This window comes from Condylostylus longicornis, unplaced genomic scaffold (assembly GCF_029603195.1).
Source record: "Condylostylus longicornis isolate FDR11 unplaced genomic scaffold, ASM2960319v2 ptg000027l, whole genome shotgun sequence".
Lineage (NCBI taxonomy): Eukaryota > Metazoa > Arthropoda > Insecta > Diptera > Dolichopodidae > Condylostylus > Condylostylus longicornis.
In genome coordinates this window covers 7,228,177-7,238,915 of record NW_026577996.1, presented here as the reverse complement: position 1 = coordinate 7,238,915, position 10,739 = coordinate 7,228,177, and the positions used below count along the sequence as shown (strand labels likewise).

Sequence of the window (10,739 nt, the reverse complement as noted above, 5' to 3'; positions counted from 1 at the left end):
TATATTGTTGAACGTATTATTGTTCATAAAGTGTTATAATTTCCTCAAGACACAACAAATTAAAAAGTTCAATTGAAATAATATAGGCACATACATTTAAAATTATTGGAAAAACAAAGATCCCTTTTATTTCAACCACTGTTAAACACATATGTATACACATAATTCCATATATACTTACACGCACAAATATTATAATTTTATCTATACAATACAATATCGTAATTAATTCAAAGTAACCCGCTTAAATCTTTGATCTATTATTCGGTTACATCAACCCCTCCTTTGTATTGAAACTTTTTAATATTTTATTTTATTTATTTTCCCTCAATTTTTCAACAGTAAAATTTTACAAAAAAAAAATATATATTAAGCGGCAATTTTACCTTGATGTTAATTATTTCTATAATAATAATAATAATAATAACAATAAAAATAATAATAACAACAATGACATACTATAAAAACAACAACAATTCAGTAACAATAACAGAAATTGAATACTTTCATGCAACAAAATAAAATATTAATCAACTTCCTCTTATGATCTCTCTTAACCTTTCTCTCTTACTCACTCTCTCTTTTTGAAAAAAAAAAATGTCCCTATATTCTACAATATCATTTGTCATAACTAAATTTCCTTTATTATTTTGTCTTGTTTTTTTTTTATAAATTAGCAAAATAATTCATAAATGCTGTAAAGAAATAAAAATAAAATTTTTTTTTTTAAAAAAAAAAAATAAAATTTAGTAAAATGAAAAACAAACAAAAAAAAATATTTCCCAATAAAGAAATTCGATCTTAATTAATTTAGTGAGTTTTAAAAGTGAAAAAATAAAAAAAAAACAAAAAAAACAATTTTTGCCTTCCTCAAAAGTCCATGGTGATTACTTTGTCATACATCATTGTACGGTCGTTAACACGTAAACGCAACACCTACCTTAAGCTAAAAATCGTTAACCTCTTCCATTATAAAACAACAGTAAAAACATACGACATATACACAATAATAGTGATAAACTAAAAAAAAAAAACAAAAAAAATTATAATGAAAAATTAAATTCAACATGCAAAATACAACAAAAAAAAATTCAACAAAAAAATTTACCACATGTTCTTGTTTTCAATATTTTAATAGCTAAATAATAAATATTATTGAGTAATATTAAATAAGGGCATAAGTCACATTGCCATAGAATTCAAAGACTAAGACACTACAAGCGTAATTTGGACAACACATCATTAGGATTGCGTTCAGAAAACAACGGAAAACTAGTTAGATGTAAATTTATAATTTTTAATTTTTGTTCTCATATTAAGAAATTGCGTTAAAATTGTTACAGTATAACAGAATAACATTACAGTATAACAGAATTTTTATACAGAAGCTGTAGTAGTTTTAGTTCATTGCGTTCAGACTACAACCGAAACTAGTTAGGTAATTTTTGTTCTCATATTAAAAATTCATGCAATACCATTATATTATAACAGAATAACATTATACTCGTAACAGAATTTTTATATAAAAGATGTAGCAGTTTTTACTCTGCACTATTTTTTGCATACTGTGTAAATATAAAGTTGTATTTCTGTGGCAATAAAGCAAAATGTTTTATCTATTCTTTCGGTTACTCTTAGTTAAAAATTATAGAGAATAAAAATAGGTCTAAGTAAACAAAAAGGAGAGCTTACGATAACGTAAATTTAAACTGAAAACAATGTCAAACTTTTTCGCTTTTAATGGGAATATTAGCCAATACCAAATTATTGGAACATTTTCATATATTTTCCGTATGTAGAGGCTTAGTAGACCAATATTACGCTATTTTATCATGTGGACTTATTTCATGCCCTTCATCTTTTATTTAAGTTTATCGTTTCTTGTTATGACTTTGTTTCTGTTTTTCGTATTATTTCATAATATTATACAAATATTGTATATTATGACAACAGACAGAACAGAAAATTGAACATCAGGCAAAATACCCTTATATATACATACATATATATGCATACACTCATATCTAAAATATTATACAAAAACTTAAAATAAAATAATTTATTGAACTCGCACGACACAAAAATTATACAGCTTAAAAAATTGAAAATAAAAAAAAAATACGAAAAATAAATAAATTATATAGCTAAAATGGCCATGTAAGGTATTTTGAACTTATCCGAGAATTTGTAGAAAATTTTAATTTAGTTTTTTTTTTTTTGTTATAAAGCTGATATTAATGATATACATAGATATTTAATAATAGGTAATAAAATCTTATTCCCCATACTTGATATTTATTTATAGTTTCGGATTCCAGATGCGCCATGACAAGTAATTTTACACAAATCCACACATGTATGTAAATAGAAATCAAGTGAATTCCAAAATGCAAAGTAATTGCAGTTAATAATTTATATATCAGGTATATTATCTGCTTGTGTATGTGTGCATAAAAATGATTTTTCTTGATTTTGGCTAAGAACCCGTCTAAAACTTAAATTCACTAATTTCAATTTCTTTTTATATCATATTTTTACATTATTATTTTAAATGCGCCTTATCGTAAAATAATACAATATTAAAATTTATAAATGACATCTTGAATAACAATAAATATGAATGTGTTTGTGATTAAAACTAACTATGGAGGGAAAATGACAACTACTATATAATGATAATTAATAATAGTTTGTTTGTTAATAGGATTAAATCCTTGATATATTCCAGATTTGGTTGAGTATATTGTATATGTTGTAGGTGAAGTGTTGATAATTTAAATGTGCAGTCTTTGTTCAACATGCAAATTCTTGTAAATTATTAAAACTTGCTCGCATCTTCCTGAGCACAACGCAACGTTAATTATTTGTATTATTATAATTAACGTTATTATTGCCGTTAATGTCACACCAATATAATATTAATGATCATGGATTGTAATACATTTTTACGTGTAATAAAGTTCTTTTACCTTTTATAGAAACGGTAGTGAAGATATTACGCACTTCAGACTCTTAATTACGTTGTATACTTAAAATATGGTGAAGAAAAGAAAATATAAATAAGATGGAATATTTAAATTATGGCAGGAATGTCCTTCTAAAAAGAATTAAATTAAATATTTTTTTTTTGTTATTAAAATAATGAGATGGAACTAATAATTTAATTTTTTTAACTAAAAATTAAAAACAAAAAAAAAATTAATTGTCATTCGAAGTGTGATTCTTGCAACCGTGAGATACTATTAAATAAATGTCATTCGAATGTCAAAATTTACTATCTCATTGTCATTTGATTTAGTTTCGTCCATTGAAAAATAAGAAGTTACGAACAACACCTGCAAATTGTAAATTTGTTATAAAAGTAGTCACGACTTGACTGCTAGTAAAGTGTTTTTTAGTACGTTAAGAGAAGGGGTTTATTAACGGTACGTTAAGAGAAGGGGTAGGGGTATATCAAATCTATAATATACCCCAATCGATAATATTATTTAGATATTAGCAGATTCCTTTGAGGTTAGAAACTTATATCAAACAAGTTAATGACAAGATATGGTTCGAAATAATTGACAAAATAGTAAAAAAATTTATTTTTGAGTTACAACATATTTATGCCGGTAATAATCTGATCCCGGGTCTATGATTAATTCAATAAATGTTCAAATGACCAATTTGCAATTTAAATCTTTTTGCATTCAATAATTTGGAACTGAGAGCAATTTTTTTTATAGTCGACTTCAATAATACATAAAAGTGAATAGTCTTCAATACTTTTAATGAATCACAAATAATAATTAATAAATATCTTTCTTACGTTAATTTTCCTGTAAACTTCCGGAATATTGCACAGAAAAATTTTGTACTTACACAAACATACATACATAATATACCTCCATGCAAACGGCCATAATCATTTAAAAAAATGAAATCTTGAATTTTTTTATTATTGTTTTTTTTTGTGTTTTATGATAAATAAATTTGATGATGGATTGAGAAGAACATGCTTGCATCACATATTATTCATCATACACGTACACCTAGTTGATTCTAAAATAACTTTCAACGTTCATTCAACTTTATTTTGAGTTTGCGTTTAAGATTGTTATTTTTATATTTTATTTTCGATTTAAAATTTCTTATTGTCCTCGAAATGTCATAAAAATTATTACATACATTTGTACATAAAAGTAACAAACATGAAAATTATATTTTTGTATAACGTATACAAAGAATATTTTTATTGTAAATTGTCATTTTTGCTAAAAAACTATAAATCTTGTGCTTAAAATATAAGTATATTTCGTATATTTAAAAAAATGAAATGAATCATAAATACCAAGTTACGAAATTCTATAATTTTGAATTTTCAAAGAATTTGTTAGAATAAGAAGCTTTTTTTGGTTGCCATATTAGACTGAAATGTCAAAAAATATAAGAATTCTATTACAATATGGGGCTTATAAAAATAATTCTTTCTGAAGAGATAGGGGTGAAAATAATAAATTCACGCTCAACAAAAATAGTGAAAACATCCCTGACAATGAATAATATTTGAAACTCTGCAGTGACGCCGGAGTAAAGCTCATTTTTGACATACACTAATTGACATTTAATTCAATTTGTATCACATGTCCTCCTATTCATATCCGTTCTTGAAAACCAAACTAAGCCTGTGAAATTCGTTGGCATCCATTGGAGAATATACTGAAATGTCACAATTGATGGTCAAGCGTGGCAAAACCGTTACACTTATATATCTAATTTTTGTCGACTCTGATAAAAATTAGCGAGCAATCTAAGCCCAACGTGCAATGTGATTTATGTTATAATTCTAATTGAACCTGTTACGCATATAATTTCAAAGTTTTTCAGTTTAAAACAGTAGGATTGCTATCTAACATTACAGAGGATATATGACATAAACACACAATCATTCACTCTATCCTATTGGCTGAAGTAGCAGGGTCTTGACGTATCGGGCTAATTTTAAAGGGCAGTTTTTTTCTTAAAACAATACAACTATGTACGTCAAAAAACTGTCACATATTCAACAAGTGCAAGAGTTGCCAACTATATTTACATTATTTGTTGTGAGTTCTCTATAATCAAATTTCTCTAACAGTCGAAATATGTCGCTCTTACTTGTACTTTTGACGTTTATAAGGCATCGTCATTAAGTACTTTACTCATTTATGTATAATTTTTAGGGCAATAAAATTTGAATAACAATTTTGACTTGTAAATTAATTGGGTTCGATAATGAACTTTTAAACTATACTAAATCGCTTAGAATGACTCAAGCATAAAAGTTCGAAATAAAAACAAAAACAAAATTTATTATGAAACGTTTACTTAATTTGTTTTTTTCATAAAAAGAAAAAAAAAATAGAAAAATAAAGAAAATTACACAAAAAAAATTAAAAACTAAAAAAAGAGCAATAAAAAGTGCGAGAATAAAAAGCTTTCAAAATAAAAGTTGTAAAAAATTTTGTTGCTGTCATCTTTTTTTTTTATGTCTGAACGCACGCGTACGTTTTATCATCGTCGTACTACTTATTCCCTGCTATTAAAAATAATTTTCTTTTTAACTATAAAAAAAAAAACTGACTGACAAAAATAATAATAAAAAATGAAGCAACAAAATTAATAAGAAAAACAAAACGAGTAAAAAATATTTTCTGAAACGAAAATATCTATCAGAACCATGACCTGGCGCAACATTCAAGGTCGTTTAGTATTTAACTTAAAAAAACAAAAAAATACATACATACACATACAAACACATAAAGTGTTCTGTATTTTTCTTTTTTGTTTGTTCGTTTTTTATAATTTGTGCCTTTTTGTTTTGCTGTTTTTTTTTTTTTGATAATTTTCTCGCCATAATGTACAAAATGATATTATTATGATGACGATTGACGACGACGGCGACGGTGACGGCGACAACGAAGATGGCTTGCTTAAACGTTTGTCATTTATGCAAATAAATGTGCGAATTATTGGTGTTAAATGAACCTACGACACAATAAATAAACTGAGGCAGGCACAATTCACAATCGGTAGTTTAGTTATTATTATTTTTTTTTGTTTTCATTTATATTAATTGTGATAGTAAAAAATATACTCATGTAAATTTTTATTTCAGCAGAATATGGTAAATCGAAAACAAAGAAAAATAAATTGACAGACAAAATAAAAAATACTGATTGACAATTATAAGATCTTTTTGAAATATATGAGGTCGTCAGAATAATACGGGAATTTAATTTTTTTCAACTATGTTCTGATCGCAAGTCCTGCGACTTAAAAATTTGATATTTAAATATAGAATACACAATTTTTGTATTTTAGAGGAAAGTTTTGGAGGAATTGGTATTTTGGAAAGGCTGGCGGATTTGGGAATAATGTATGTATGTTTAATTAAGAAGAGTTAATAAATTCGCAGCCCTGTGAATTTATTGGTAAATTTTATGTTAACTGCGTCGCGTAATCGCTTATTTTTACAAATTAATGTTGCACTATTCATTATGACAGTAAAATTTTTACCATGTTTTAAAACTACATTACAAACGTTATCATTTCAATTGAATATTTGTCAAAAACAAACTAATGTTAAATTAATAGTGTCTCAAAGTAAATATATACAAAATATAATACGGTTTTTATCACTTAATTGATAGTGCACGCATAAATTAATATACGGATATGGGCGAATGAGTTGTCGTTGTCGCATTATACTTGAATGATAAAAAGATTTGGAATAATAGTCACTGCGCATTTTTTATATTTCGCCTGTGTTGCTATCTGTAGTTGCTAATTGTGGTTTTTGTTTTCTTTGAACAATGAAGATATTTGTACTTAGATACAATCATGTAAATTTTATATACACACATAGTATTCATACGCTAATGATTAATTGCACGAAATTGTGCGAAATTAATTAATTTTCTTTGAAATTTTTTTTATAGCAAATATATTAAAAAAAAGTAAAGGTCTGGGTGTAATTTTATTTATAAAGCGTGTTTTCTTAATTATTTTAGTGCAATTTTTACAATTTTTCATTTTTCTTTAAAATTTCAACCACAATTTTGTTTTTTTTTTGTTGTGCCATTTCATTGTGTTTGTTTCTTTGCATTCGACATTGTGTATGGTGAGTGCCAGTGTATATTTTGCGTTTTTTAATTGATTTAAAAACGCATTTTAATTAAAATCGGAAAATTTATAATGAAGAGTTGATCAATTACGTACATGTATAAAGAAATTCTTTGCTTTTTTTTGTTGGTTTCCCTTTTAATTAATTGCATTTAACTTACATTTAAATTTTTAATGCCTTTTAAATGTCTGTGCTATAAAATGTGTTTTAGTATTTTCAGTAATGCTTTATTATTTTATTAAGAAAATAAAAACGAAAAATTGAAAATATAAATGAAAAATAATCCAATAAAATATCTGAAAATTAATTAAAATTAATTATTCTTTGAATTTTATTTGATGTTAAGAATATAAGGAAGGAATTGTATTGGTTTATTTTTGCAGATTATTTTGTACACCATAGAAAATAAAATTACACAATAATGGCAGGCGGCCGTCTTGAGCAAACAAAAACAAAAATTGCTTTGTTAGAATTTTTGTTTTTATTACTAATTTACCGCAATTTCTTTTAAAAATTATTTTTATGATTAAAATTTACTTGAGCCTCTTTATATATGTGTATTACCGCATTACGCCTGTCAGTTTGTCTTGTCAAGTAAAAATTATTCGGTATTCAAAAATAAATTAAATTTCGTATGTAGTGGCTGTGCTATATATTGGGATTTAGTTCAAATTTCATTGTATAGGCAAAAATTCTCTGAACTCTATTGTAGGTCGAACTAATATTCTATGAGAAGGATAAGTAATTGTGTGTTTCAAATAGAAGCTTGCATGTATTAATGTAAACAACACTTAGTAAACATGTGAATTACAGTAAAGAGCAATGTCAAATACAATTCGATGGCAATTTCTTCATACTTCTATAACTCAATTGGTAGAGAGTCCGCCTAGAAAGCATTAGGTGACTGGTTCAGTTCGAGGTGAAAATTTTTTTAATTTTTCTGCCTTTAACTTGTTCCATTGATTGCGTCATCCATCTGTCCTACAGTTGTATAAAGAAATTTCCATAGAACTAGTACACCAACTAAACCAGATATTAACAAAAACAGAAAGCTGCCGCCTATGGATCGGACAAAAAAACTGTGTATAATGAGGTACTGTTTAAGGTCAAAATAAACTACGAGTAAATATCAGCTAAAGTTGAAAAGAATTGGGTAAATAACAAAATAAATGGAACAATAATATAGTCGGCAACAACTTCAACGCTAAAGTGATAAAACTTTCGCTCCAGAGATATGGTGGTTAAGTATAAATGGTGATTTACGCTAAAAGAAACTTAATTAGTTACATGAATAGCTGGAAAAACTTTACGCGCCCAGGACACGTTCAGACAATATCAGATATTATCAGGCATTAGAAAGATGATCAAACAGTATTTAAGATTATACTCTTGTTAAAACCCAACTTCAAAGAACAACATGAGAAAATTGCAAATGTTCGTAAACAGGTGTCTTATAGGATTATGTGCCGCATCTTCTGGCCCAGGAGAATAATGAATGAGGAGTTGTGGATTCTGACAAAGCAAAAACCGATCTGGGTCCAGATAAGAAGGAAAAAGTGTAAATGAATAGGCCACATTCTGACGTGGCCAACAACATCACTGGCGCGCCAGGCCCTAGAATGGAATCCCCAAGAGAGGAAAAGTGTGGGGAGACCAAGAACAACGTGGTAAAGAACGATTAGGGCAGAATGTGAGCGGAGCGGCAAGACATGGCCCGAAGTAAAAAGGATGGCACAAGACAGAGAGAATTGGCGAGGTTACGCGGAAGCCCTATATTCCCTAGGGGAATAGAAAGGAGAAAAAAAAAAAAACCAACTTCGGCATAAATCATGTCATGATTCGGTTTTAGCTTACCTTGCGTAAAACAAGATTCCTCGGAAATCCTATTGTGTAACACTAACACTGTTAAGCTGTTTTAGTTTCAAAATATTGAAATTAAAAGAATTTTTCAACAACATTAACACAAATTTAATTTTTTCTTAACATTGTTGCCATACACATAAATAAAAATTCTTGTTAGAGGGTGCGCAAAATTAAAGTTGAGTATCATATCCTGATTAATAAGAATACAACACGTAAAATATTTACATTTTATAACAAACAACAAAAATAAGAGAAAATTATAAATTTTTATTTTATTTTTCAACTCAATTAAATATCCTTTTATGAACTCCTTATTTGACTTCCTTAAGTAGTAAAAGAAAAAAACCTATAGGAATGAAAAAAAAGTTTCATTTTTCTTTTTTTTCGATAGTTTCCGGCATAAATTCTTAAAAACAGGAAAAAAATCAAATGACACATTAAATAAAAAGCAAAATTGAATCTTCCATCAAAAAAAAAAAGAATTTTTACGATAATAACTGTCGCGCGCTATTACGATGATGCGACGAAGATGAGCATATGTAATTCATACGACTATGACGAAATGGATTTTGACTTGGTAATAACCATTTCCGAATTTGTAAAAAAATATTTTTTTTTTAATCAAAAAATATAAAAATGATAAAAATTGTATGTGATTTTCATCTACTCAAAATCTTAAATGGTTTATAAACTTGCGTATGACAATTATTGTATACATAAATTTCAGTAGATAATCGCTTGCGTATGACATTTATTTTAATGATGATGATTATGATGACGACAATGACAGTAATAGTCATTTTTTTTTTGGTAATATTATAATTTTGATTATTTTGAAGGATAAACGTATGATGCATAATAATAATAATAATAACGGTATAACAATTTAAATCGCCTAAATAAAATAATATTACATCAAAAGTAGTCATCTTGGCGATGAAATAATGACAAGAAGAATATTTTTTTTTGCTTGAAATGAAATATTCGCATTACATTTGTTATTGTACGATATAATGGATTTAGGGAGATAATCAATATGAATTCAAGAAAAGATGAGATTGAAAGTTATAATATTATGAACTCTGAGAGCATGATTATTCTTAAAATATTTTTGAATTAGTTAATAAATTTTTGACAACTAAGTGAAAGTACTGCATTGAAACAAAAACTGCAAAGCTTTCTGTTGAATTCCAGTTAGTAATAAACAATAGTGTCTAAAATGTATAACACTTACCGAATATTTTGTACAGAGAAATACTTTAGAGGAGTAGTTACGTTCTTTGATTTATTTAGTAGTTTTTTTTCACATTTTTATATGACAAACAATTGTCAAATCCTTGACATTTAAATTTATTCAGTTTCTCATAATCAATCATCTGTAATAGAATTTCAAATTTTTCGTAAACAACAGGTTTTTAATTCACTCAAAACACCCAACAATTTTATAAAGAATTACTCTGGTAACTGACGTTTTATATATTCTGCTCCTGTAGTGGGAACACATAAGCATTAACAGGAAAATTATGTCATTTTTGTGTTGTTGCAGATTATTGAATTACTGCTTTAAGACTATATAGTGTAACAATTATAGTGAAATATTATTAAAATTGATTTTATTACAATTCAATAGAGTAAACTAATTTTTGTAAATTTAAAAAATTTCTTAATTCGTCTTATGCACCGTTAAGAATAATATACACAAAAAATTAACCTTAAAAATTTTTTATAT

At 26.6% G+C, this 10,739-nt stretch overlaps 1 long non-coding RNA gene across 1 annotated transcript in view; it reads right to left on the bottom strand.

The window, feature by feature from the left end:
- Positions 1–904: 904 nt before the first annotated feature.
- LOC129607463 (uncharacterized) overlaps positions 905–10,739 on the bottom strand; it is a 57,931-nt gene continuing 48,096 nt past the window's right edge. Inside the window, exon 3 of the long non-coding RNA XR_008696815.1 lies at positions 905–1,020. This is a non-coding gene — a long non-coding RNA (uncharacterized LOC129607463). The remainder of the gene's footprint in view (positions 1,021–10,739) is intronic.